The 27,520-nt window shown below is 38.7% G+C and overlaps 1 protein-coding gene and 1 non-coding gene across 2 annotated transcripts in view; one reads left to right on the top strand and one right to left on the bottom strand.

Moving 5' to 3' along the window:
* Positions 1 to 27,520, bottom strand: part of LOC102165543 (uncharacterized) — a 615,604-nt gene that overhangs the window by 165,387 nt on the left and 422,697 nt on the right. The window lies entirely within an intron of this gene.
* LOC146403675 (U6 spliceosomal RNA) lies at positions 21,977 to 22,079 on the top strand. The gene has a single exon (XR_014845054.1). It is a non-coding gene; the product is annotated as a U6 spliceosomal RNA (small nuclear RNA).

Here is a 27,520-nt window from a genome sequence, read left to right as displayed (position 1 = left end):
TGAGTAGTAAGGTGTCTTTAATAAAAGACTCATGGTGCTTGAAACAGCAGCATAGGTACAGTATAATGTATGAATACATGGTAGAAATCCTCTCATTACATGTATGTTTGGACAATATTGTTGCCACTGAGGGATGTAAAAGAAAACTTTTTTATTTTAGTTATTTTGTGCAATGAATTACATGTTAATGTGCTCACGTGTTCCAAAAAACATTTTGGCCAATTTTCTATTTTCTTTTGCAAAACTATGTCTCCCTGATCCCAAATCCTATATTATTATCTCTTTTTTTTGTATCATATGGCTCCTGATTCAAGTATAAATGTGACTCAAGTTTATTCAATATAGACATAAAAAGAAGACTGTCACAGAAAAGAGACATTATGTGTTCTAGAGTTAGGTGATAAGCTGTACCCCGTCTGCTTAAGTTTTTCCATGGAGAGATGAAGTTAATGGCAGTCATTACCAGTGTAATGATTGGAGAAGGCTTCATGGATGCGGCAGCATCAAACTAATTCTCAACTAATGGTTTGAATTTAGATGCTCAGAGAGAAGATGGTACAGGATAGTGCCATCTTACTGGGGAAGTAGATTTTAGTATCATCAGTAAAGAGATATCATGTGGATATTTTCTCTCTCACCCTCCTTCCCTCCCTTTACAATGTGTTTATTATAAAAGTGATCTTGAAAATTCTTTTTGGATAAACAACAAAGTCCTGGAGTTCCCGTTGTGGCTCAATGGTTAACGAATCCGACTAGGAACCATGAGGTTGTGGGTTTGATCCCTGGCCTCGCTCAGTGGGTTAAGGATCCGGCATTGCCATGAGCTGTGATGTAGGTTGCAAACGTGGCTCAGATCCCGTGTTGCTGTGGCTCTGGCGTAGGCCGGTAGCTACAGTTCCGATTAGACTCCTAGCCTGGGAACCTCCACATGCCGCAGGTGTGGCCCTAGAAAAGACAAACAAAACAAAAAACAAACAAAAAATCCTATTGTATAGCACAGGGAATGCTAAACAAATTAAAAAATAATAAAAAAGAAAATCTTTTCTTACTTTTTGGCAAAGAGTTTGAGAAGCCATTACATCATAATTCTCAAAGATCATCAAGTAGAGACAAGTGAAAGAGGGAAGTCAGGTATTATTTGACAACCGAAAGCCCTTCCAATATGACAGGCAGTGGGCCAATGGATAAGGGCAGGTCTCCAGTAGTTTCTTTGTGCATTCTCACTGATTTCTCAGATACACTTGGTAAAGCTCCCTCATCCTTATACAAGATGCCATACTACTGTCGGGATGACCCACGGCAGAGCTAATATCCAGACAAGGGTTTTGACAAGCACTGTGAGTGATTGCCAGCATGTTAGGCCACTTGGAGGGCTTTTGAAATGATTTTTAAAAATTGATATGGTGTCTGATTCAGAGTGGAAGGGATTTGGTGTTCAAGAGAGTCTTGGCTGGCTTATCGCTTTCCCTTCATAAACATAAATTTCTTCTGTGGGTGCACTTAGAGGGACAGGGACAGTTCTCAGCTCCTTCTCCATCACCTAAATAATTTTTCCCATACAATAGGAACTAGTATCACTTGCTTTAGATGACCTTGTCTGAAAGATGTACTAAAGTGAACGTCTTTAAGATCTTTCCTCAAGTGTTCAAGCTGTATTCATACACTATATATGGAAATGTTTAGAGAATACTTAAAAAAAATGTATCATCTACTTCTTGCATAGCCAAAAGGCTCAGCTAAAAGCAGTTTTCCTGAACAGCATTTAGAACTAATTTTACTATATTAACTTTTGTCTTGATATAAATGTTATTTGGGTTCTCCCTAAATTGCTTTTATTTATTGGTAATTCTATCTGTTAAAAATAGCAGAGTAAGAGGTCTACTTTTAGACCCAGCTGTATTTGCTCTTGAAATGAAAGTAAGCTTAGAAGACCATTAGAGAATGAGGAACACCTGGGAGACAACTGAGGGACGAGCCTGAGGAAAGGCAGATAAACTTGGTGAATAACAAAAAAGTCTCAGATGTGAATAGGGAAGAGGAATCTAAAGCATGACATGACATCCAAATTCTGCATTTGTTTCCAAGCCCAATCTTCACGAACTCAGGTTTGACTCATGTGAAGGCAAGAGGTACTTAAATTCTTATTATTCTAATAGAAAGAATTGTTTTGTGCAAGACCTGTGTTTCTGCTCTACTGTACAGTCCATTATGGAGATTTTGTACCTTCATATCTGAGGCTCAGAGCAACAGTGGCAATGACCATGCTTGGAAATCAACGGCAGAAAAAGCCATAGTGTTTTTAGAGCTACTGGAACTTAGTACCCCAAGGAGTTCCCAAGGATATTGTAGAGAGCCCTTAGCAAGTCCTGTGGTAGCCAGTGGGATAACATGGAAGACATCATTTACTAGTAGAAAGACTACTTACTCATGAGCAAGTTGATTCCAGAAGGCAAAATAGCATAAACATGAGAGGGTCATATAGCTTATGACCCTTAATTGGTGGGTAATAGTTGTTGGAACACAAGATATTAATTTGGTCCCCATTCTAAGGTGCCTTCCTCCAATCACCTCACTAATATAATAATAAGACACTTGGTTGGATGACTCTTATTATTTAGGAAATTCTAAGGGGTTTGGAGGGATCTGTGCCAGAAATGAGAGCAAAGACTAAATATGTATTTCTAATAATAAATCACACCACAACATACATATATGTTTCTTCATGTGCAAAAGTGGGATAATAAATTACTTCTCCCTGGCACATGATGATTATATGTGATGACATATGTGGGAGTCTTCTGAAGAGTAAAACTCTTTGCAAACATAGAATGTAATATCAGTCTATGGCCATACCATCCTGAATGTGCCCAATCTCGTCTGATCTTGGAAGCTAAGCAGGGTCGGGCCTGGTTATTACTTGGATAGGAGAATGTAATATCATCCCTGTATCCTTCACATAACCTTGCATTGGGTCTTACATTTCTTTTCTTCTTTTTTTCTTTTTTTTTCTTTTTGTGGCGACACTTGTGGCATATGGAAGTTCCCAGGCTAGAAGTCGAATTGGAGCTAGAGTTGCTAGCCTACGCCATAGGAACACCAGATCCAAGCTGCATCTGTGACCTACACCACAGCTTGCAGCAACACCAGATCCTTAACCCACCAGGCAAGGTCAGGGATCAAACATGCATCCTCATGGATACTAGTCAGGCTGTTAACCTGCTGAGCTACAATGGGAACTCCTGGGTCTTTTATTTCAGTAAGTGCTCAATACATGTGGCTGAAATGGATAATAAGCACTCAACAATCAAGTGCTGTAGATGTCTACCACATCCAACTCTGACACAGAATACAAACTAGCCCATGGTTGTGCAGACAAATGAGAACTTAGTGTCCCATGAGAGTTTGGGCCTTTCTGGGACACTCCCATGGACACCCAGACTACAGCAGCGGAAGACTGAATGACAGACAAGGTTGGAAAGCTGGAGATAAACCTTGCTGTGTATTGGGTGTTCAGTCTGATGGCATGTTTCTACTAATCCAAAGCAAGGTTTTCATTTTGTTTTGTTTTGTTTTTTTTAACAGATTTGTTCTGTGGTGTCAGTATGGCCCTTAAAGACATTTGTTTGGTATGGTAAAAAGAACACAACTTTTGGAATTCAAATTCATCCCAGCTCTGGCATGTGTTAGCTATGAGACCTGGGACTGCATCGAATGGCAAGCCCTCAAAAATCAGCAAATGGCTAACTTTTCTGATATCAGCAACTCTGAGTTCAAATCTTAGTTGTGCCAAATATGGGTTGTGTGATCTTGGACACTCTTTTGAGACCTGATACCCAAATCTAATGCGTTTTATTTATTTATTTATATACTTACTTCTTATCAAAGTTTTAAGTACATGATATAGTATAGTTAACTATAGACACTGCTATAGAATACGTCTCTAGGACTTATTCACCTTGCATTACACACTGCTAGCAACTGGCAGACTGGCATTCATATTCATGTGATCTGGTTCCAGTGCCTATGCTCTTAACTGCTATATCATCACACTTGGTTTAATACATAGTAGTGAGCCCACTGTTACTTCGAAGCAGGACACAAAATTTTCAAAAATATCCTGGAGAAACACACAAGACAGATGTGAATAAAGGTAGAGACAGGCAAAAGGTCACTTAATTTTGTCTGCAAGGTTCATGAAAAACTGTATTTCCTATGATTGAAAAATAGGTCACAAAAGACCATCCATCCCATGAAATGTGACCTTTCAAAAGAGTTTTAATCAGGAAAGAATATGAATTACTTCAGCATTTTTGAAAGTTGTTTCTATCATAAGAAGAAGAGGTAAAACTAGGTCTTTGCAGCAGCTCACAGTAGAATTAAAAGGGATATTGTCTCTCAAAGAGCCCAGCTTCCTTCTCCTCCTGCCTCCTCCCTCTTTTCCCAAAGCCTACACTTTATTGAACATATACTAGTGAGAAGTCACTGTCATTTCATCAATTGGCCAGGGAAAGAGAAAATCATTCTAGTCTTAAATCTTAGTCATTGTTTTGATGGCTGTTATACAGAAAGCTGACATCTCTATTGAGTTATCTGCTTTGACACCTCTCCCACCAGCTTTTGAGACATTTTAATTATCTCAAGGATGCCATTAGAATGCATGAACAAAATCATAAGCTCTTCCAAATCCTGAATGCTCATTTATTTGTTATTTTTGACAATGTGATTGACCTAATGTACTCATTTTTGTACCGTTTAATGTCTTCGTTTTCTTAGTTCTCCTTGTGGCCATTCTTCTTTCTGATGAAACTTAGTAACTCAGCAATCTTCAAATCAGTCTTTTTAGCTACTGGCACTTTCCTTCTGATTCTCAACCAATGTGTTGAAGAGTCATGTCCCCCTTTCTAAGGTTAGCAAGAATACTTTGATTTCCAGTTCTCAATCTTGCTTAAATCCAAGATAGGACTTTTTCTTTTGCACAAATTTCCAAGTTCAGTGGACCCTCGGTATCCTCTGTGAAGTTCTGGTTCCAGAATCTTATCCTCCTTCCCCTACCCCCTTCCTAAAATCCCAGATGTTTAAGTCCCTTGGTCTGCTATCTGTATCTGTGGGCTCCATGGATCCAACCAACTGCAGATCATGTACTATATTTAGGATCTGTGGTTGGTTGAATCTGTGGATGCAGAACCCACAGATATGGATGGCTAACTGAACAGTTTCCTCAGAAGCTCTAGTTGAAGGACCTGATCAGAACTCATCTAGATTAGGAAATATAAACTATCTCAGAAGGGAAGGCTTTCAGATTCAGTGTCTGGGGTGCTACGATTTCAGTATAGAGTTGTTTGAGAACATTAATGAGGAATGCAGTTCAGCGTTGTGAATAAATAATATGAATAAATAAGTCAGTACCTGCCACATGTTGAGTGATGAACGTGTGCAGAGACTTTGAAGGGTATTTTGACATATTAGTTCCCTCAATTCCTAAAGACAAAACTCTCAACTCCACAGTTAAATGCAAACACTGGAAGCCGAGAAAGAATATTTAATGTGCCCAAAGTTGGTAATTAAAAGAGGTGGACTTTGAACACAGAATCTTTAGTAATGAAGTCTGATTAAAAAAAAAGAAATGTTGGAGTTCCCATCGTGGTGCAGTGGTTAACGAATCTGACTAGGAACCATGAGGTTGCAGGTTCAATCCCTGGCTTTGCTCAGTGGATTAAGGATCCAGCGTTGCCATGAGCTGTGGTGTAGGTTGCAGACACGGCTCGGATCCCGCGTTGCTGTGGCTGTGGTGTAGGCCGGCAGCTACAGCTCCGATTTGACCCCTAGCCTGGGAACCTCCATATGTCGAGGGAAGCAGCCCTAGAAAAGGCAAAAAGACAAAAAAAAAAAAAAAGTTGAATGAAGGATGTGAGGTGAGAAGAATGTTCTTGAGTAAACTGGTTACTTATGGAATTCCTCCTGTGGAAGTTTCGGGCATTTAGTTGACAGGCCAAACCTCATAAATGGAAAGAAAAATGCAATTTATACACTATGATGCTGATATTTTATGCGACAGGACAATGTTACTGAGGAAACTCTCAAGGCATCCTTATTATTTTTATGTGTTGACAATGCTAAGCATATCTAGGATGCACCAGTATTGACCTCCTTTTATTCTGCTTATTGCTTTAAGAAATCTGAAATTGAATAGGTCAGCTGGCAATTGTCAGTATTTCCTTCAGTGCGGTAATGATTCTAGAGATCATCGGATTCCATCCACTTTTGAGAATGGGCATCCAAATATCATTTTTTGTCGTGATGGTTCAAAGTAAGGTTTTCCATTTGTATTTTAAAAAACGTTCTCAATTCTCACTTTGTGGGAGTCAGTACAGCCACTTCTCTGGGCTTACCATGATTTGAGACACAGATGTCTAGGGAATGGACAGCAAAAGGTTAACTTCTATTCAGTACCAGTATTAGACTCTTTACACACATTATTTCATTAAAACACACATAACTCCTATAAAGCAGATATTTCCTCAATTTTTCAAGTAAAGGAACTGATACATAAAAAAGTTAAGTAACTTGTCAATGGTCATAAAGCTGCTTGTTTGTTTGTTTTTAGGGCCACATCTGCGGCATATGGAAGTTCCAAGGCTAGGGATCGTATCTGAGCCACAGCTGCAGGTCTACACCACAGCAACAGCAACTGGGGATCTGAGCCACGTCTGCACCCTGCACCACAGCTCACGGCAATGCCAGATCCTTAGCCCACTGACTGGGGCCAGGGCTCAAACCTACACCCTCACGGTTACTAGTCAGGTTTGTTACCGCTGAGCCACAACAGGAATGCCAAGGTCATACAGTTCTTGAGGGGTGGAAGAAATATTTGATGCCAGGTTGAGATGACATTAACTCTATGATATTATACTTCTTGATATTTTGCTTATTTTACTTATCTCTTTAGCTTCTGGAAGGTTATTACTTTACTGTATTCATTAATTTTTCTTTTATTTTTTTCCCTTCCTCCCTCTCTCTTCCTCTCTTTTTCTTTTTCTTTTTCCATCCTTCCCTTTTTTCTTCTTTTTTTTCCTTTTCCTTTTTTGCTATCTGAAAAGAGGAAAGAAAGACTGATGCTTTTGACAGAGCCTCTTGGATCCTTTCACTTTATTATATTTTCAGGCCCTCCTTCAAATGAATATGTATTAAAATAGAGACTTGCACAAATGCCAGCTGATGTCATCTCTCTGTTAGCCATAATTTTTCCAAGGAAAATTAAATTCGATGTTTTTGTTTTATTGTTTTGGCTTGAATTTTATAGATGCCACTTCAAAGGATTTTGTCCAGACTTCAAAATGGCCTTGCCTCAAGCAGAGGGCTGGTGAGTTTGACCTTGGAGGTATATTGTCTGTTATTGAATCAGTGACTGCTACAGCTGTTGAGGACTTAGAAACTTTTTAGAAAATGAATCAGGGACTCAGAAAATGAAGACAGTTCTTCTTTTTTAAAAGGGGGATATTAATAACATCTACCTAATAAGTGGTTATGAGTATTAAGTTAATATTTGCAAAACATTTTGAATTGTGACCAGTACATGATAAGAACCACAGAGTGTTTGAAAAGTAGATGTAATAATAGATGTCTATAGCCACAGAGTGAGAAAGGCACTATGGCTTTTCTGCATAAATACACCTGGGTTCCAACTCACTTGTATGACTTTGGGCAAGTTGTCTAATCTCTTAGAAGTGTGTTTGCTCAGCTTTGAGAACATGTGTGATGTTCTGACTCCACAGCACTATTGTGAGGCTTCAATGAGATAACACATTGCAAAGTGTACGGTCTGTAATAGAAGCCCAGTGTGTGTGAGCTAGCATTAGAAAGATTTTATAATTATAATATAACTGTTTATGCTAGAGTTTGGGAATGGAATGCTTAACGTACTTTAGGCCAACTAAAGAAAATCTATATAAACTGAAAAAGAAACATTCCAGAAGAAGGCTACTAGTTTTCTATCTAATAGGAGGAAGGAAGAATTTCTTCCTGCCTGACTACAACTAAGTTAAATGAGAGACTGTTACAACTCACCCAAAGAAAAGCCACTGCTCTTCCAACTCCCAGTTTCCTCCAATGGACTCTATATAACAGCCCCTCCCCACTCTCTCTTCTCCTATAAAACAGAACTTTCCTTTGTTCTCTCCACTTGCCTGTGGTTTGCCACTGATTGTCCTGAATTGCCATTCTTTGCTATTCCCCAATAAACTCATTTTTCTGGCGGTTTTATTGTTTTAGGTCAATATTTGGGATCTTTTTATATAGGAAATAATGTCATCTGTGAATAAAGATAAGACCAAGAGGATGGGGACACTGAGGCAAAGAAGAAATTAGGGTGGAAAGGACAAGATGAAACCAGAAGTGAGGTGGCTGCATATTGCAGTGATAAAATGCTCTGCTTTTTTTTTCTTACTTTTAAGAATTTTTGATAGATTAGTATAAAATTTTACAGTTTTAAAGTAACTTGCCACACTTTCTTTTGTTGTGTAAAGAGAATAACTACAATATCAAATGTTTTAATTTTGGGGGGTGAAGGGGCAGGATGTAAAGGCTAGATTTAGAATGCCCAAAGGTAGTCATAATAGAACAAAGATAGGCATCCCAATGTATAAAATTCAGGGTCATTTCACATAGACTCTATTTCACATTAGGATTATAAAGTCTCTGTGAGGAAGGGGCCATATTTTGTACTTATTTTGTTTCCCATATTTTGCTCACTCAGTATTAAGCATCTATTATAGCCAAGCATGTACATGGTAATTTGAATGTCATCTTATTTTATACTGAGCCTGTAAACAGTGCAGCAAGGTGGGTTAATGAGAATTTAATGTAGCAGAATTGGAAGACTCAAACTTGTGTTTTGCTTCCTGTGACTTTAAAGAAGTAGCTGTTCATCCTTAGGGATAGAAGACTAGCTCATGCATTTTTAGACTGATCTTATTCCCATAAAAGATAAAAATGCTATCTGTTAATTCTTGGACTTAAAATATTTTACACATCCTACTTAACCATTACATTTCCTTGTAAAAGAAAAAAGGTGAAGAAAGGTAAGTGGACAGCAGTCCTAGGGTTGAAAGTAAAGGACTACTTTGTTTGGTAGGTTGGGAGGAGATTAGGGGAGCTCTTCCCAGATTGGGAAGAATGATTCCACTTCCAGTTTCCTTTAATTAGTGGGAAATACTCCCAATAGCACACATTGAGTGGGGTCTTAAAATAATAGCAGTTCAGGATCACAGCCAGGGAGCCATAGAGTGCTACATGAAGGGCTGGTGACTCTGTGGCTTGTGCAAATGAGGAGAATCAGTGGAGCAAACTGAGTAACAGTGATGGCTGTGAGTAGCCTAAAGAAAAGGCTCCTTCTCAATTTTTCAGTAATCCTGAGAGCTTCTAGTATGTTCCAAGGTCATACCAAATGACATTAGCATAATTAAGTGAGAGTTTAAAAGGACATAATTTGATTTGCAAATACAGAGGAATAAGATTGTTCATGCACCTTGGGTGTCAAGGAGCAATTCATACTCTCTGCACCAGCTAAGTGCTAAGTATGCGAAATACTACCGCTTTAAGAAATATGAACTGTCTCTTGAGGAGGTAACATGGTATAGTTTTTCATATCTAGCTGTCCCTTATATTAACTCAGAACATTTGCTAAAGAATTAGGGGCTCCATCCAAAATGCATTGAGTCAGAATATTGGTGCTAGAATGAAATATGGGTATCTGTACTTTCCGTTTCTTGTCAGCTCTGCTCTGATCTGTGGAGTTGAGAACTCCTGCTCAGGCGATTAAAACACGGGGTTTGGGTTCAGGCAAGTCAGGGTTTAAACTGTAAACTGAAGCTCAGCCACTAATTTTGGACAAGTGACCTAAATTCTATAAGCTACAATTTCTTATTTATACAATATGGATAACAACAACAACTTTTCATGGTAATCCCACTGTGGTGCAATGGAATCTGCAGTGTCTCTGCAGAGTCTTTTTTTTTTTTTTCCTTTTTGCCATTTCTTGGGCCTCTCCCCCAGCATATGGAGGTTCCCAGGCTAGGGGTCGAATCAGAGCTGTAGCCACTGGCCTACACCACAGCCACAGCAACATGGGATCCGAGCTGTGTCTGCAACCTACACCACAGCTCACGGCAACGCCGGATCCTTAACCCACTGAGCAAGGCCAGGGATCGAACCTGCAACCTCATGGTTCCTAGTCGTATTCGTTAACCACTGAGCCACGACGGGAACTCCTCTGCAATGTCTTTGATCCCTGGCCCAGTGCAGTGGGTCAAAAAGATCTGGCATTGCTACAGCTGCTGCGAAGGTTGCAACTGTGGCTGGAAGCTGATACCCGGCCCCAGAACTCCATATGCCACTGGGTGACCAAAAAAAAGAAGAAAAATCAACCCCCCAAACAAACAAACAAAACCAAAAACCCCCCACAGAAACCCATCTACTTTTCAGGTATATGAGGGGATTAGATGGGATACTGTATTTAGAATTTTCACTCAGTGCTTTGCTTATAGTAGACATTCAATTATCATTAATACATCTCTCCACCTCTTTATGTTTTTATTTGATTTCAGGACATCATTCTATTTAGGTAGCCAAATGTTTCTGGAATTTCTGAGTTAGTTCTCCTCTTTGGTGTCTATTCTAAAAGTTTTCCTTCATCATAAGCCTACCTATGGCTTCATCTGAAATTGTTCTAATTCTGACTGGCAGGTCAGAACACTGAGAATGACACATTTGAAATGACTGTGTGTCCTGATCTTTGTACCACTGGAAGCTGTCTTTGAGATAACACAAGGTGATTAAAAGATTGCTTCTTCTGACCCTGAATCTTTTCTGACAGGCTTATATGAAAAGTCTCCTTTGTGTTTTCCAGAAATGATACCAGAGCCAGATTAAGCCATTAATCAGGTTTAGTCAGGAAGGAAATGTCTATTTTGATTATGTTAATACCTGGTCCAACAATTATAGATGGGTTGCTTCAGTACTGAAGGATATATGGGATGATGATTTTCTAAAATCGACAGAATTTAAAGCTAGAGGACCTGGACTTGAGCCCTTCCCTTCCTTCCTTCTCTTAACTATATGGATTTGGATAATTAAAAACTACTACTTGTAGCCTTACTTTCTTTTTCCATAAAATGGAAAATGACAACCACTTTGGTTTTTTTTTTATTTATTTTTTAAATTATTTCCCTAATACGATTTTTTTTTTTACTGTACAGCATGGTGACCCAGTTATAAACACATGTACACATTTTATTTTCTCATATTATCATGCTTCATCATAAGTGACTAGACATAGTTCCCAGTGCTATACAGAAGGATCTCATTGCCAATCCATTCCAAAGGCAATAGTTTGCATCCATTAACCCCAAGCTCCCAATCCACCCCACTCCCTCCCCCTCCCCCTTGGCAACCACAAGTCTATTCTCCAAGTCCATGATTTTCTTTTCTCTGGAAAGGTTCACTTGTGCCATATATTATATTCCAGATATAAGGGATATCACATGGTACTTGTCTTTCTCTTTCTGACTTACTTCACTCAGTATGAGAGTCTCTAGTTCCATCCATGTTACTGCAACTGGCATTATTTCATTAATTTTCATGGCTGAGTAGTAGTCCATTGTGTATATATACCACATCTTCCTAATACAATCATCTATCAGTGGGCATTTGGGTTGTTTCCATGTCTTGGCTATTATGAATAGAACTGCAATGAACATGCGGGTGAAAGTTTTGTCCCAATATGTGCCCAAGAATGGGATTGCTGGGTCATATGGTAGTTCTTTTTTTTTTTTTTTACTCAAATGAATTTATCACATCTGTAGTTGTATAATGATCATAACAATCTGATTTCACAGGATTTCCATCCCATAGCCCAAGCAGATCCCCCCACCCCCCAAACTGTCTCCACCAGAGACCATAAGTTTTTCAGTGTCTGTGAGTCAGCATCTGTTCTGCAAAGAAGTTCCGTCTGTCCTTTTTTCAGTTTCCACATGTCAGTGAAAGCATTTGATGTTGGTGTCTCATTGTATGGCTGACTTCACTTAGCATGATAGTTTCTAGGTCCATCCATGTTGCTAAAAATGCTGGTATTTCGTTCTTTTTAATGGCTGAGTAATATTCCATTGTGCATATGTACCACATCTTCTTGATCCACTCCTCTGTCAATGGGCATTTAGGTTGTTTCCATGTCTTGGCTATTGTAAATAGTGCTGCAATGAACATTGGAGTACATGTGTCTTTGCGAGTTGTGGTTTTCTCTGGGTAGATGCCCAGGAGTGGGATTACTGGGTCAAATGGTAGTTCTATGTTTAGTTTTCTGAGGAATCTCCATACTGCTTTCCACAGTGGTTGCACCAGTTTACAATCCCACCAACAGTGTACTAGGGTTCCTTTTTCTCCACACCCTCTCCAGCACTTATTGTTTGTAGAATTTGGATGATGGCCATTCTGGCTGGTGTAAGGTGGTACCTCATCGTGGTTTTGATTTGCATCTCTCTAACAATGAGTGATGTTGAACATCCTTTCATGTGTTTCTCCGCCATATGTATGTCTTCTTTGGAGAACTGTCTGTTTAGATCTTCTGCCCATTTTTTGATAGGCTTGTTTGTTTTTTTGGGATGGAGCTGCAGAAGTTGTTTATAAATTTTGGAGATGAATCCCTTGTCAGTCGATTCATTTGCAAAGATTTTCTCCCATTCTGTGGGTTGTCTTTTTGTGTTGTTTAGGGTTTCTTTTGCCCTGCAGAAACTTTGAAGTTTGAGTAGGTCCCATTTATTTATTTTTCTTTTTATTGTCAATACTCTGAGAGGTGGATCTGAGAAGATGTTGCTGTTGTTTATGTCAGAGAGTGTTTGGCCTATGTTTTCCTCTAAGAATTTTATAGTGTCTGGCTTTATACCTAGGTCTTTAATCCATTTGGCATTTATTTTTGTGTATGGTGTTAGGGAGTGTTTTAATTTCATTCTTTTCCATGTGGCTGTCCAGTTTTCCCAGCACCACTTATTGAACAGGCTCTCTTTTCTCCATTGTATATTCTGGCCTCCTTTGTCATAGGTTAGTTGGCTGTAGGTGCGTGGGTTTAATTCTGGGCTTTCTATCCTGTTCCACTGATCTATATTTCTGTCTTTGTGCCAGTACCATGTGGTTTTGATGATTGTTGCTTTGTAGTAGAGTCTGAAGTCAGGGAGCCTGATTCCTCCAGCTCCATTTTTCTTTCTCAGGATGTCTTTGGCTATTCTGGGTCTTTTGTGCTTCCAAACAAATTTTAAAATATTTTGTTCTAGTTCTGTGAAAAATGTCCTTGGTAATTTGATAAGGATTGCATTGAATCTGTAGATTTCCTTAGGTAGTATAGTCATTTTGATAATATTAATTCTTCCAATCCACAAGCATGGTATATCTTTCCATCTATTTGTGTCATCTTTGATTTCTTTCATCTGTGGCTTATAGTTTTCAGAGTACAGGTCTTTTGTCTCTTTAGGTAGGTTTACTCCTCAGTATTTTATTCTTTTGGATGCAATGGTAAACAGGATTGCTTCCCTAATTTCTCTTTTTGCTCTTTCATTGTTAGTGCCGTCGATTTCTGTGTATTGATTTTGTATCCTGCGACTTTGCCAAATTCGTGGATGAGCTCTAACAGTTTTCTGGTAGAGTCTTTAGGATTCTCTAGGTATAGTATCATGTCATCTGCAAGTAGGGATAGTTTTACTACTTCCTTTCCAATTTGGATTCCTTTTATTTCTTTTACTTCTCTGATTGCTGTGGCTAGGACTTCCAGAACTATGTTGAAGAGTGGTGGCGAGAGCAGACATCCTTGTCTTGTTCCTGATCTCAGCAGGAATTCTTTCAGCTTTTCACCATTGAGAATGATGTTCGCTGTGGGTTTGTCATATGTGGCCTTTGTTAAGTTGAGGTAGGTTCCCGTTATGCCCACTTTCTGAAGGGTTTTTATCAGAAACAGGTGTTGGATTTTGTCAAAGGCTTTTTCCGCGTCTATTGATAGTATCATGTGGTTTTTATTCTTCAGTTTGTTAATGTGGTGTATCACACTGATGATTTGCAGATATTGAAGAACCCTTGCATCCCTGGGATAAATCCCACTTGATCATGATGTATAATCCTTTTAATGTGTTGTTGGATGTGGTTTGCTAGTATTTTGTTGAGGACTTTTGCATCAATGTTCATCAGTGAAAGTGGCCTGTAGTTTTCTTTTGTTGTGGTATCTTTGTCTTGTTTTGGTATCAGGGTGATGGTGGCCTCATAGAATGAGTTTGGGAGTATCCCTCCCTCTGCAGTTTTTTTGGAATAGTTTCAGAAGGAGCGGTGTTAGCTCTTCTCTAAATGTTTGATAGAATTCGCCCGTGAAGCCATCTGGTTCTGGACTTTTGTTTGTTGGAAGTTTTTTTTTTTTTTTTTTTTTATTTTCCCACTGTACAGCAAGGGGGTCAGGTTATCCTTACATGTATACATTGCAATTACAGTTTTTCCTCCACCCTTTCTTCTGTTGTGACATGAGTATCTAGACATAGTTCTCAATGCTATTCAGCGGGATCTCCTTGTAAATCTATTCTAGGTTGTGTCTGATAAGCCCAAGCTCCTGATCCCTCCCACTCCCTCCCCCTCCCATCAGGCAGCCACAAGTCTCTTCTCCAAGTCCATGATTTTCTTTTCTGAGGAGATGTTCATTTGTGCTGGATATTAGATTCCAGTTATAAGTGATATCATATGGTATTTGTCTTTGTCTTTCTGGCTCATTTCACTCAGAATGAGATTCTCTAGTTCCATCCATGTTGCTACAAATGGCATTATGTCATCCTTTTTTATGGCTGAGTAGTATTCCATTGTGTATATATACCACATCTTCCGAATCCAATCATCTGTTGGAAGTTTTTTTAATCAGTTTCAATTTCAGTTCTTGTGATTGGTCCATTCATCTTTTCTATTTCATCTTGGTTTAGTCTAGGAAGATTGTACCTTTCTAAGAATTTGTCCATTTCTTCTAGGTTTTCCATTTTATTGGCATATAGTTGCATATAGTAGTCTCTTATGATCCTTTGTATTTCTGTGATGTCTGTTGTTACTTCTTTTTCATTTCTAATTTTATTGATTTGAGTCCTCTCTCTTTTTTGCTTGATAAGTCTGGCTAGGCGCTTATCAATTTTGTTGATCTTTTCAAAGAACCAGCTTTTCATTTCATTGATCTTTACTATGGTTTTCTTCATTTCTATTTCACTGATTTCTGCTCTGATCTTTTATGATTTCTTTCCTTCTACTAACTTTAGGTCTTGTCTGTTCTTCTCTCTCGAGCTGCTTTAGATGTAAAGTTAGCTTGTTTATTTGAGCTTTTTCTTGTTTACTGAGGTGGGCTTGTATTGCTATAAACTTTCCTCTTAGAACGGCTTTTGCTGCATCCCATAGGTTTTGGAGTACCGTATCTTTGTTGTCATTTGCTGCCAGGTATTTTATAATTTCCTCTTTGATTTCTTCAGTGATCCATTGGTTGTTTAGTAGCATGTTGTTTAGTCTCCATGTGTTTGTGTTTTTTGCAGTTGTTGTCTTTTTGATTTCCAGTTGTATAGCATTGTGGTCGAAAAAGATACTTGATATGATTTCAATTTTCTTAAAGTTACTGAGGTTGGATTTGTAGCCCAGGATATGATCAATCTTAGAGAATGTTCCATGTGCACTTGAAAAGAATGTGTAATCTGTTGCTTTTGGATGAAATGTCCTATAAATATCTATTAAGTCCATCTGGTTTAATGCATCATTCAGGGCCTGTGTTTCCTTATTGATTTTCTATCTGGTTGATCTGTCTATTGCTGTACGTTGGGTATTAAAGTGCCCCACTATATTGCATTATTGTTGATTTGTCCTTTTAAGATTGTTAGCAGTTGCTTTATATATTGTGGTGAACCTGTGTTGGGTGCGTAGATATTTAAAATTGTTATGTCTTCTTCTTGGATTGATCCTTTGATCATTATGTAATGTCCTTCTTTGTCCCTTAAAATATTCTTCATTTTAAAGTCTATTTTGTCTGATATGAGTATTGCTACTGCAGCTTTCTTTTGATCCCTGTTTACATGAAATATTTTCTTCCATCCTCTCACTTCAATTTGTATGTGTCCCTAGAAGTGAAGTGGGTCTCTTGAAGACAGCATATATATGGGTCTTGTTTTTGTATCCATTTAGCCAATTTATGTCTTTTGGTTGGGGCATTTAGTCCATTAACATTTAAGGTAATTATTGATATGTATGCTCTTATTGCCATTTTATTAATTGCTTTGGATTTGTTTTTGCTGGTCTTTTTTCTTTCCTTCTTTTGTTCTTTTCTGCCTCTAGAAGTCCCTTTAGTATTTGTTGTAAGGCAGGTTTAGTGTTGCTGAATTTTCTCAGCTTTTGCTTATCTATGAAGGTTTTGATTTCTCCTTCAAATCTGAATGAGAGCCTTGCTGGGTAGAGTAATCTTGGTTGGAGGCGTTTTTCCTTTCATCACGTTAAGTATATCATGCCACTCCCTTCTGGCCTCCAGAGTTTCTGTTGAAAAATCTGCCAATAATCTTAATGGGGTTCCCTTGTATGTTATTGGTTTCTTTTCCCTAGCTGCTTTCAATGTTTTCTCTTTGTCTTTAATTTTGGTCAGTTTGATTAATATGTCTCGGAGTGTTCCTCCTTGGGTTTATTTTATATGGTACTCATTGTGCTTCATGGATTTAAGTGAGTGGTTCCTTTCCCATGTTAGGGGTGTTTTTGGCTATTATCTCTTGGAATATTTTTTCTGTCCCCTTCTCTCTCTCTTCTCCTTCTGGCACCCCTATAATACAGATGTTGGTGCGTTTACCATTGTCCCAGAGTTCTCTGAGACTCTCTTCATTTGTTTTCAATCTTTTTTCTCTTTTCTGTCCTGCATCCGTAACTTCCACTAATCTGTTCTCCACCTCACTTATTCATTCTTCTGCCTCCTGTATTCTGCTGTTAGCTGCTTCTAGTGAATTTTTTATTTCAGTTATTGTATTTTGCATCTCTTCTTGTTTAAGTTTTATATCTTGTATCTCTTTGCTCAGTGTTTCCTTTAAGTTATCCATCTTTGCCTCCAGTTTATTTCCAATGTCTTGCATCATCTTCAGCATCAACAGTCTAAAGTCTTTTTTCTGGAGGCTAAGTATCTCCTCCTCACTTAGCTGTTTTTCTGTGGTTTTTCCTTTTTCCCTCATCTGAGTTATAGTTATCTGTCTTTTCATTTTTATAGGTTTTTGGTGTGGTAACCTTTTTACAGATAATAGAGTTGTAGCCTCTCTTACTTTTGGTGTCTGTCCCCCGGTGGCTGAAGTTGGTATGGGGGCTTGCTGTAGGCTTCCTGATGGAAAGGGCTGATGCCTGCCCCCTGGTAGGTGGAGCCGATTCTAATCTCTCTGGTGGGTGGGGCTTAGTCTCTGGATGGGATTAGAGGCAGCTGTGTGCTTGAGGGGTCTTTAGGTAGCCTGTTTACTCAGGGGCGGGTCTGTGATCCCACCTGATTTGTTGTTTGCCCTGCGGCTTCTCAGCACTGACGGATGGGTGGGGCCATATTTTCCCAAAATGGCCACCTCCAGAGACAGGCAGCTGCTGAATATTCCCGAGAGCTTTGCTTTCAATGTCCTTCCCTTACAACAAGCCACGTTCACCCCTGTTTTCCCAGGAGGTCTTCCAAGAACTGCAGTCTTGTCTGACCCAGATTCGTATGGAGACTCTGCTTTGCCCTGGGACCCAGTGCACGTGAAAGTCTGTGTGTGCCTTTTAAGAATGGGGTCTCCATTTCCCCCAGTCCCGTGGATATCCTGTGCACAAGCCCCACTGGCCTTCAATGCCAGATGCTCTGGGGCTCTTTCTCCCAGTGCCAGATCCCCACACATGAGAGTTTGATGTGTGGCTCAGAACTCTCACTCCTGTAGGTGAGTCTCTGTGAACCAGTTAGTTTCCAGTCTGTGGAGCTTCCCACCCAGGAGGTATGGGGTTGTTTATATCACGAAATCGCCCCCCCCGCACCTCTTGATGTGGCCTCCTCTTTTTCTTCCGGAGTAGGATATCTTTTTTAAGGTTTCTGGTCCATTTGGGTAAAGAGTGAATTTTGTTGTTTTTAGGAGAGAAGTTGAGCTCCAGTCCTTCTATTCCACCATCTTCAGAGTGAGTGGGCTCCAGGTCGCACCTCGAGAGGCTTTTCCATATGGTAGTTCTATGTACAGTTTTCTAAGGTACCTCCATACTGTTCTCCATAGTGGTTGTACCAGTTTATATTCTCACCAACAGTGCAGGACAGGTCCCTTTTCTCCATACCCCCTCCAGCACTTGTTCTTTGTGGATTTATTAATGATGGCCATTCTTACTGGTGAGAGGTGGTATCTCATGGTAGTTTTGATTTGCATTTCTCTAATAATCAGTGATGTTGAGCATTTTTTCATGTGTTTGTTGGCCATCTGCACATCTTCCTTGGGAAAAAGTCTCTTTAGGACTTTTGCCCATTTTTTAATTATGGTGTTGGCTTTTTTGCTGTTGAGCTGTGTAAGTTTCTTGTATATTCTAGAGATTAAGCCCTTGTTAGTTGCATCATTTGAAACTATTTTCTCCCATTCTGTAAGTTGTATGAAAATGACAACCACTTTGTAAACTGTCTCTCAAGAACTTTTTATGAGGATCAAATGAGATAATATCTCATTTTATAAACTATAAGTTTCTATGTAAGAATAAATACAGTGTTTGTTTCATATTTCTGTCTTAGATGACTCTGGAATGAGGATATATAAGAGAAGGAAAAAAGATCATTTTTCCATTTATAGACTGCAATAATTTCTCATTGAGCAAATATTATTTGATAAGCTGCAATAGAACGTAGACTCTACCAAACCCTTGCACTTGGCCTATTTCATTTAATTTTTACATCATCCTTGAGTAATTAGACCAAGGTCACACAGCTTGTGACAAGATTGAGATGCTAGCCTGGGTCTGTCTAATCATAATAAGATCAGGCAATACACGGACCTGAAGAGAAGTGATTTTTAAAAGATGTTAAAGCCTTAAGATGCTTTGGAAGTCTCGGTAAGATCCCTTATTGAGTAATAAGAATTTTTTGACTCTCATCACCTTTGCAAATTTGCATCTGGTAAAATTAGATATTTCTTAACCCTTGCCCTAAACCTATGAAGTCATGCAACCCTAGTTTAAACGTGTGTTTAATAAGATGATAGTTTAGAGTCTTCTGTCAGTTATAGCCCACCCACCAGTCTTGAAGTAGAACAAAATGTGGAGTGATGTGGTAAAGATGGTGACAAAGTCACCTGTGACACTGGGGCAACTGCTAATGATTCAGTTTCCATCATTCTCAGAATGGCAGAGGCAGAAGCAGGTAGATTTTCAGACAAACATTATAGGATAATTGTGGCTTTATAATGTGTCACACTAAGGTCCTAGGAGGGTGAAATTCCAAAGGACAACTTGAGCCCCAACCATGACCTGCATAGGTGCAGAGCCCAGGCCACTCTTTCTTCTTTTCTTCTTGTCTGGTCCCCTGCACATCTCGTGGTGGGAGGATGTGGGAACAGGTTCTCATGTGAACTCCTGTCAATCTGTGCTGAATCTTCCCTGAATTCCCACTCTCACCACACTTCTTGGGGCATCACACCTATCACAGCTGCTTCTAAGTTCTTGGCTGGACTGCCCTCTGGGCTTTTGACAGGAACACTGTTATTATAGCTTCTCTATGTGGGGTCTACATGGTTCCTGCTTTCAAAGTTCTGCTTCCTTTTCATCATCACTTAATGAACTGCTGGATAAATCCATTCATTCAAGACCCCACTGGGTCTAAGAGAACCATGCTGGGGGTCTTGGAATTATCAAGATGGAAGAAAAGAAAGTGAAGCAATGAATTTCAACATTTATTTTTATCCATCAGGTTGTACCTACTGAAAAGGGTTTCATGGCATTTCTGTTTGATTCCAAGATTATGTCACCCTCTGGCTTATACACACATAGCCACAGGGGCTTGTTTGTGATTGCTTCGAGAAAAATTCTCCATTCTGTACCCAGAAGCATTATTTTCTATTCTAACCCTTAGTTTTCACAAAATCACTTGGCTCTCATATGTGATCAAATAGAAAAGTGACATAGGTTTTGGAATAAGCGCCGACATTAAGTGGGGCCAGCTTCATGGGCACATAACTTGTGCAGTAGCCCAGGAACCCATGGCTCAGAAGGTCCTGTGTTTGGTTTAACGCTCTGCAGTATCTGTCTTGAAATTCCCTTTTTTTTTTTTTTTTGGCTTTTTAGGGCCACACTTGCAGCATATGGAGGTTCCCAGGCTACGGGTCTAATTGGAGCTGTAGCCGCTGGCCCACACCAGAGCCACAGCAATGTGGGATCCGAGCCCCGTCTGTGACCTACACCACAGCTCACGGCAACGCCGGATCCTTAGCCCCACTGAGCAAGGCCAGGGATCGAACCCGCAACCTCATGGTTCGTAGTTGGATTCTTTTCCGCTGCGCCACAACAGGAACGCCTGTCTTGAAATTCTTAATAATGTTTTGACTAAAGAGGCCTTGCATCTTTATTTTGCACTGAGCCCTGTAAATTAGACAGCTGGTCCTTCCTTTAAGCTTATGACTGGTTATGTTTCTTAACTTCTCTAAACCTCAGTTTTCTTATTTGTAAATCAGAAACCATGTAGTTACGTATATATTAAAATGTTTTTGAGCAGAATAAATCAGATATAATAGCAAATTGGCTAACAAAGCTTTTGCACATGCATGGTCCTCAATAAATCTTAACTCTTTTGTATCGAATCCAAGAGGGAGATCTCCTCATGAACATCATACTAGGTCAGCACTAGAACACTGGTTATGTGAGTACAATGTTTAGTTTTGTGCTGGAAAAGATGATTATTTAGATCTTGTTGTTGTGAGATTTGATTAAATAAGAAGTAAAAGTGCTCCTTTTTCACCCAAAGGCTACTAGTTTGAATCAGTGTGCAGACTTCATAAGTAGAAGGGTGAGGGAAACACTGCAGCCGAGGCCAAGCTAAGAAATCATTCAATTCCCATCATTGCCAAGCCAATACCCAAAACACTCACACTTCTCAGAGAAACCCTAGAATTGATAGTATTTGGAGTCCATACTATTTAAAGACAGAGCTAAATAGTACAATGAAGATTTATCTGGTAGAAAATGGATTTTATCTCATGATTCTTTGGGAGAGCTGTGTTAAGGATTCTGAAACTCTAAACTAGGAGGTATAGAGCAACCTGATCAATTAGCAATATCCGCCTTGGGCTTTGGAAGAGTGGTGGTGGCATGTAAAGCAGATATTTGCTATCTTTGATCCAGTCTCCTCATTTTACAGAATATAGCATGACTAAGAAGTTACTATAGTTACAAATTTATGGAGTGAACTACTATCTGAGTGAGCTTTTAATCCTGAAGTCACTGATGCTTAAGAGCAAGGCTGTTTCACCAACCAGGCAACCAAACAACTAACAAAAAGTAAAATAAAACAAAAAGGAATAAACTTACTAGCCTTTTAAGCATTAATAAGAAAAGTATTGGGGCTTGGAGAGTTTATCTTTAAGATCTATAAAATGATAAAATATAGAGTGTTTCTATCTTTAGTATGCGTTGGTAGACCCTAAAGTCTTTTAAAACACAAGTTGCTGGACCCAAACTGCATAATTTCTGATCCAATAAGTTTCTGGGGCAGGGCCTGAGAATCTGCCTTTCCAGAAAGTTCCCTAATGGTGCTCTGGTATGGGACTATGCTTTGAAGCTTCCTTTTAGTAACTTTTCCTTGACCATTGATCTGATTTCCATTACAATAAAATTAATTATTCAAACATACATTTTAAAATAAATATGAGAGACTTAGTCTGCCACCTCCGTGGGATTTGTTAATAAGTTCTGAAAATTATCTTTTATTTAGTAGTTGTTTCAGCAGCGTGCATACTAAAATTGGAACAATACAGAGAAGACTAGCATGACCCCTGCACAAAGATGACATGCAAATTCATGAAGCATTCCGTATATTTTGGAATCACTTGCACACTGTTGGTAGGAATGAAGAGCCACTGTGTAAAGACATAGCCACTATGGAAAACAGGATGGAGATGCCTCAAAAACTATAAAGAGAAATACCATATGATCCTGCCGGTGTATATCCAAAACAATTCAAAGTGGCATCTCAAGGAGTATTTGCACACCCAAGTTCGTTGCAGCATGATTCACAATAGCTTAGAGGTATTATATGGACAAATATCCATGGAAAGATGAATGGATAAAGAAAATGTAGTATGTACATGCAATGGGATATGATTAAGCTTTTTTAAAAATGTAAATCCTGTCACATGTTCTAACATGGATGAAGCTTGAGGACATTATGCTAAGAGAAATAAGCTACTCACCAAAAGATAAACGCTTATTTCCACTTACGCAAGGTATCTAAAGTAGACAAACTCATAGAAACAGAAAGTAAAATCATGGTTGCCAGGGGCTGGAAGGGGGTGGAATAGAGAATAGGCATTTAATGGGTATAGAGTTTCAGTTTTGCAAGATGAAAAAGTTCTAAAGATCTGCTGCAAAGCAATGCAACCACACTTAACACTACTGCACTCTACCCTTAAAATAGCTGATAGTAAACTTAATGTGTATCTTACCATGATTAAAGAAAACTTGGTAGTTTAAGGATAACAACTCCCCGGAGGGTATAGTAACCCTTAGTTGGAGAGGTGTTTGGCGAGAAGTAGAGAAGTAGCTCTTTGTGGCTACTCAAATGTGTGCTAGGGACTTAACCTAGTCTCAGTGTTAGAAGCTTCCTTCCATCTGTGGCTTGTAGATTTCTAACCTCTTATATATGATTCTTTAAAACACTGGTGCTTGCATCCAGTCCAGAGATTCTAATTTGGTCTGTGAAATGACCTGGATGGTGGGATTTTTGAAGATCTCCAGGTGGTTTGAATTGTAGCCAGGGCTATACAGCATTGTTTGCACCAGTGATTTGTAAATTAGGAAAAGTTTAAAAGGATCTCTTTGGAGGTTTGTCAAACTACATATGCTCAGTACTCCTCCATTCTTTCCTCACAGCCCCAGATAATTCTGATTATCATTCCCCTTCCCCACCAATTAAAGAAATATAGCATTAGATGATTTCTAATGCCTCTTTCAGAAAAAATAAGTCCATGATTATCTTCTTCTATGGCAGGAGTCTTCTAATCAATGGATTGGTTTAGCTCTTATATGAAGATATTCCCTTTTTCGAACCTCAATTATAAGGAGTTGAGTTCCTCATCGCTGCGTCAGCACATGGTCAAGGTTTCTGTTGGTATTGGTGGGACTGTCTTAGTTTGGGCTGGGTGTGTACACAAAGCCCACCTTTCCTTTTAAATCCTTGTCAGTCAAACCTCAGAGTTAAAACATTTAAGCTTAAGACCAGACTGTTGAACTACAGCAAAATTCCAATTTTTCACTTACATGTTGTTTGACAGGCTATGAGTAATTTAGAAGATGATCTGAAGAACAAAGGGATAAAATTTCATTGAGTTAACATTTGCATGGAGGGATTCGGCCCTGCCAAAGGCGATTTTCCTTGACTCCCTTAAAATCAGTGGTATAAAGTCAGAGGGTACCCAGAAAATCCTATGGAATTATAGCAGTATTATCAGGGTGTGCTCATGACCAAACAGTCCCAACTGGAAACAACTCCTCACAGATTCAGCCATTTGTAAGCCAGTTTATTTACTTATTTTTTTAATTGTTATTTCCCCAATACAAATTTTTGTCTACTGTACAGCATGTAAGCCAGTTTAGATACCCATGAAGTCAGAAATTTGGCAGCCCAGGAAACGGGACTTGCCAACTTAATGCTGTTTAATGTTAATTAAACTTAATATAACTCAGTTATCCGCTTTTCAGATATTCCCAGGCAGAATACCAGAGAAAAAGAAATAAACTGAATGCATATTATATGTACATTTAAATTATATAATCATAAAAGCATTTATAATTATACATTCATATTATGTAACGTAAATTATCACATATTCTAGGTTTTTAAATATTTCTAGAATAACTGAATAAGAGGAATGGATATTCCAAATCAATAATTTCCATGAAACCGGTTACCTGGGAAAGTTAACAAAAGAATGTACTGATACAGGTGTTATTCATACAAATGCACATTCTTAGTAGACTGAAGAAGGCTAAAATACTGCATTCAGGAGTGGGAGCAGTTAAAGCTGCCTAGAATTTTATGAGAAGACAGCATGAGGAAATGATTACCTAGCTGTGTTTTAAAACATGTCTAAGAGTGACCAATGCCATCACCTGGTGTAATGGTGATAGTGTTATCTTAGAAGGGTGTCAATAACACACAAAAGACAAAAGATGATAGTGATCTTGGTAAAAATTCTCCAGATCCAAATTTTTATGGAATTCCCTGTGTTAAGATGATTATATATTGTCTATTATTGTCTCTTCCTCATTTGGTATAGCATGTAATGTTTAACACAGGGCAAGAAACACCCAACTTCCATTGAGCAATCCAATTTATGTTACAGTTAGTTTTTGGACTATTTAGATGTCAAGCATTACTGAAATGTCTAAAACGAAATGATCATCCAGCATTAGCACTAATGTACCAGACACAGACACTGGTTGTACAAATATGGAAAAGTAGAAGAAATCACTGACCAAGGTTCAGTGTCTTAGTCATGATCTGAAACTCACCCACACAGGTCAGGTTTCATTTGATATAAAATGAGGATAAATCTGTACTTCATAAACCAGGTTTGTCAATGAATTTAGTGGTGGGCTTTGAAAATACACATATTCTCAAGACCTAGCCCATGATTTATGTACAGAGTAAGATCTAAGAGTGTGCATGTATGAAAACTACCCAGAAACATTGCTACTTCTAATGAAGATGGAATAACTCTCCTGCAGAAACACTAAAAAACTGGGCATAACATAGGATTTTTAAAACATTGGACATCTGACCAAAAAAGGCCAATAGTCCCAGAGACATAAGAACAAATGAAGGGAGTCCCGAAATTATCCCGGACTATTGCCTTGAGAGAGTTTCCAAGTCATATTGCCAGCAGGAGGGGCCCAGGCTGAGCCTGTTGGCCTCCCTGTGTTGGGGAAATGGGCTTGGGAATCCAAGAAAGCCAAAGTGGCTAGAGTTTGTAGAGTGAAGTACTAGAGAGAGAAAACACAGAAAGAACTGAAAAACTGCAGAAGGTATCCTCTTTAGTCTTCAGCTGAGTCTTAACCAGGGCATGCATGTGAAAAAACTGCACAAGGGCAGATAAAAATGAAACATCAAATCCTGATAAAAACTCTCAGCCAACTTGGAGGGGTTGTGGAGAAAAGGGAACCCTCCTGCACTGTTGGTGGGAATGTAAACTGGTACAGCCACTATGGAGAACAGTTTGGAGATACCTTAGAAATCTATACATAGAACTTCCATATGACCTCACAATCCCACTCTTGGGCATATAGCCGGACAAAACTCTACTTAAAAGAGACACATGCACCCGCATGTTCATTGCAGCACTATTCACAATAGCCAGGACATGGAAACAACCCAAATGTCCATCAACAGATGATTGGATTCAGAAGAGGTGGTATATATACACAATGGAATACTACTCAGCCATAAAAAAGAATGATATAATGCCATTTGCAGCAACATGGATGGAGCTAGAGACTCTCATACTGAGTGAAATGAGTCAGAAAGACAAAGACAAATACCATATGATATCACTTATAACTGAAATCTAATATCCAGCACAAATGAACACCTCCGCAGAAAAGAAAATCATGGACTTTAGACTGTGGCTGCCTGATGGGAGAGGGAGGGAGTGGGAGGGATTGGGAGCTTGGGCTTATCAGACACAACTTAGAATAGATTTACAAGGAGATCTTGCTGAGTAGCATTGAGAACTATGTCTAGATACTCATACTGCAACAGAACAAAGGGTGGGGGAAAAATGTATACATGTAAGGATAACTTGATCCCCTTGCTGTACAGAGGGAAAAAATAAAAAATAAAATAAATTCTTTATATGAAGAACAAAAAAAAGAGAAAAATACGCGGTTTTTAAACAACTCTCCCCACCCCATAAAAAATGTTAGAATTTAGGAGGGTAAAAGCATTCCTTTCTGTGAGGAATAATGTAAGCCAAGCAATTTGTTTCATTTCCATTATTGCCATGGTTACCTGGACGCTCACAACTAATTATGAAACATAGTTCTAACAATTCTGAAATTCCAATCAATTTTTAATCTGATTTATCTTTCCTTTGATGCTAGTTTTCCATTTCAATTAACTTTCTCTAAACTGCCTACTCTTTTTGGGAAAACGGAAAGAGAAGGAAAATGAATGGATGAATAAATAAACTATATATATGTATATACATATCTATTCACATCCAGTCAATAAACATGTATATACTATTGAGGTAGACTCTATGTAAACCCTGGCTGAAAACTAGCCTCACTATATTATAATAAAATCCCAGCGTTTGTGAATGTGTGTATCTATCTTGTGTGCGTCTGTCTACCCTGACTCTATTGAATCTCATTCTTTAGGGACTTTGAGTTAAAAGGAAAATCCATTCTTTTTTGGCCAAGGAGGATGAAGCGTTAGTTAATTAAATTCCCCGTAGGCGTCTTTCGTGATGCAGTAATACTAAATCCAGAGATAAGTTGTCTTGGCAACTGCTTTGGCAACTGTTACCGGCCTGCTTTTTAGGCTTGTGAATAAAGACATTTGAGAATGTAAATCAGCAGCTGAGGTCTAATAGATTTTATTCCCACTCTTCCAAAGAAGCTGGACACTAATTGATAATTCAGTACCCTTTCATTTACATTTGAATAATAAAGCAATGCTCATAGCTCAGTCTTTGGATGATTATATATATTATTCATGCTTTCAAAATGTAATAAAGATACATACTTAATATAAGTTTTCCAATTAAAGTTTATGACCAAGCTCAGTGATGGTTATAGTTTTTGGCAGAGATTTTTAATTTTCTTCAAATGCTTTCTTGGGATTCACAAAGCAGCTTCAAGCATAAACATGTTTAGCGTGGAGGAATAGGAGAGGCAGAAATCAACATACATGCACATGAAGACATCTATATGCAAAATTTTTTCAGGTGATGAATCTGCAAAAACTGACAATAGTTCTAATTTTAAAAATAATTTCTTTTTAATTAAAAAATCCTTTTACGGCATCACATACACTGGAGAAATTGGCTAGTGAGTAAATTCGTTAACTGTCAATTTTTTTTTAGCTTGCCAATGTGCACTGCTGTCCTTTCTTAGCACTAAAATAATACATGCCCATAAAACCATTTTTACTTGATAATAAAGTAAACCCCACCTGGAGAGGCTTTACAAAGAATACTTTATAGAAATCTAGAGTATTAAACAATTATGTAGAATCGAAAGGGGCCTAAGGTCATTTGGT

Source organism: Sus scrofa, chromosome 4 (assembly GCF_054392235.1).
Source record: "Sus scrofa isolate SSC_HxYL_T2T_F1_AM1 chromosome 4, Sscrofa_HxYL_maternal_Yorkshire_Landrace_v2.0, whole genome shotgun sequence".
Taxonomy (NCBI): Eukaryota; Metazoa; Chordata; class Mammalia; order Artiodactyla; family Suidae; genus Sus; species Sus scrofa.
This window is presented reverse-complemented; position numbering and strand designations above follow the sequence as displayed.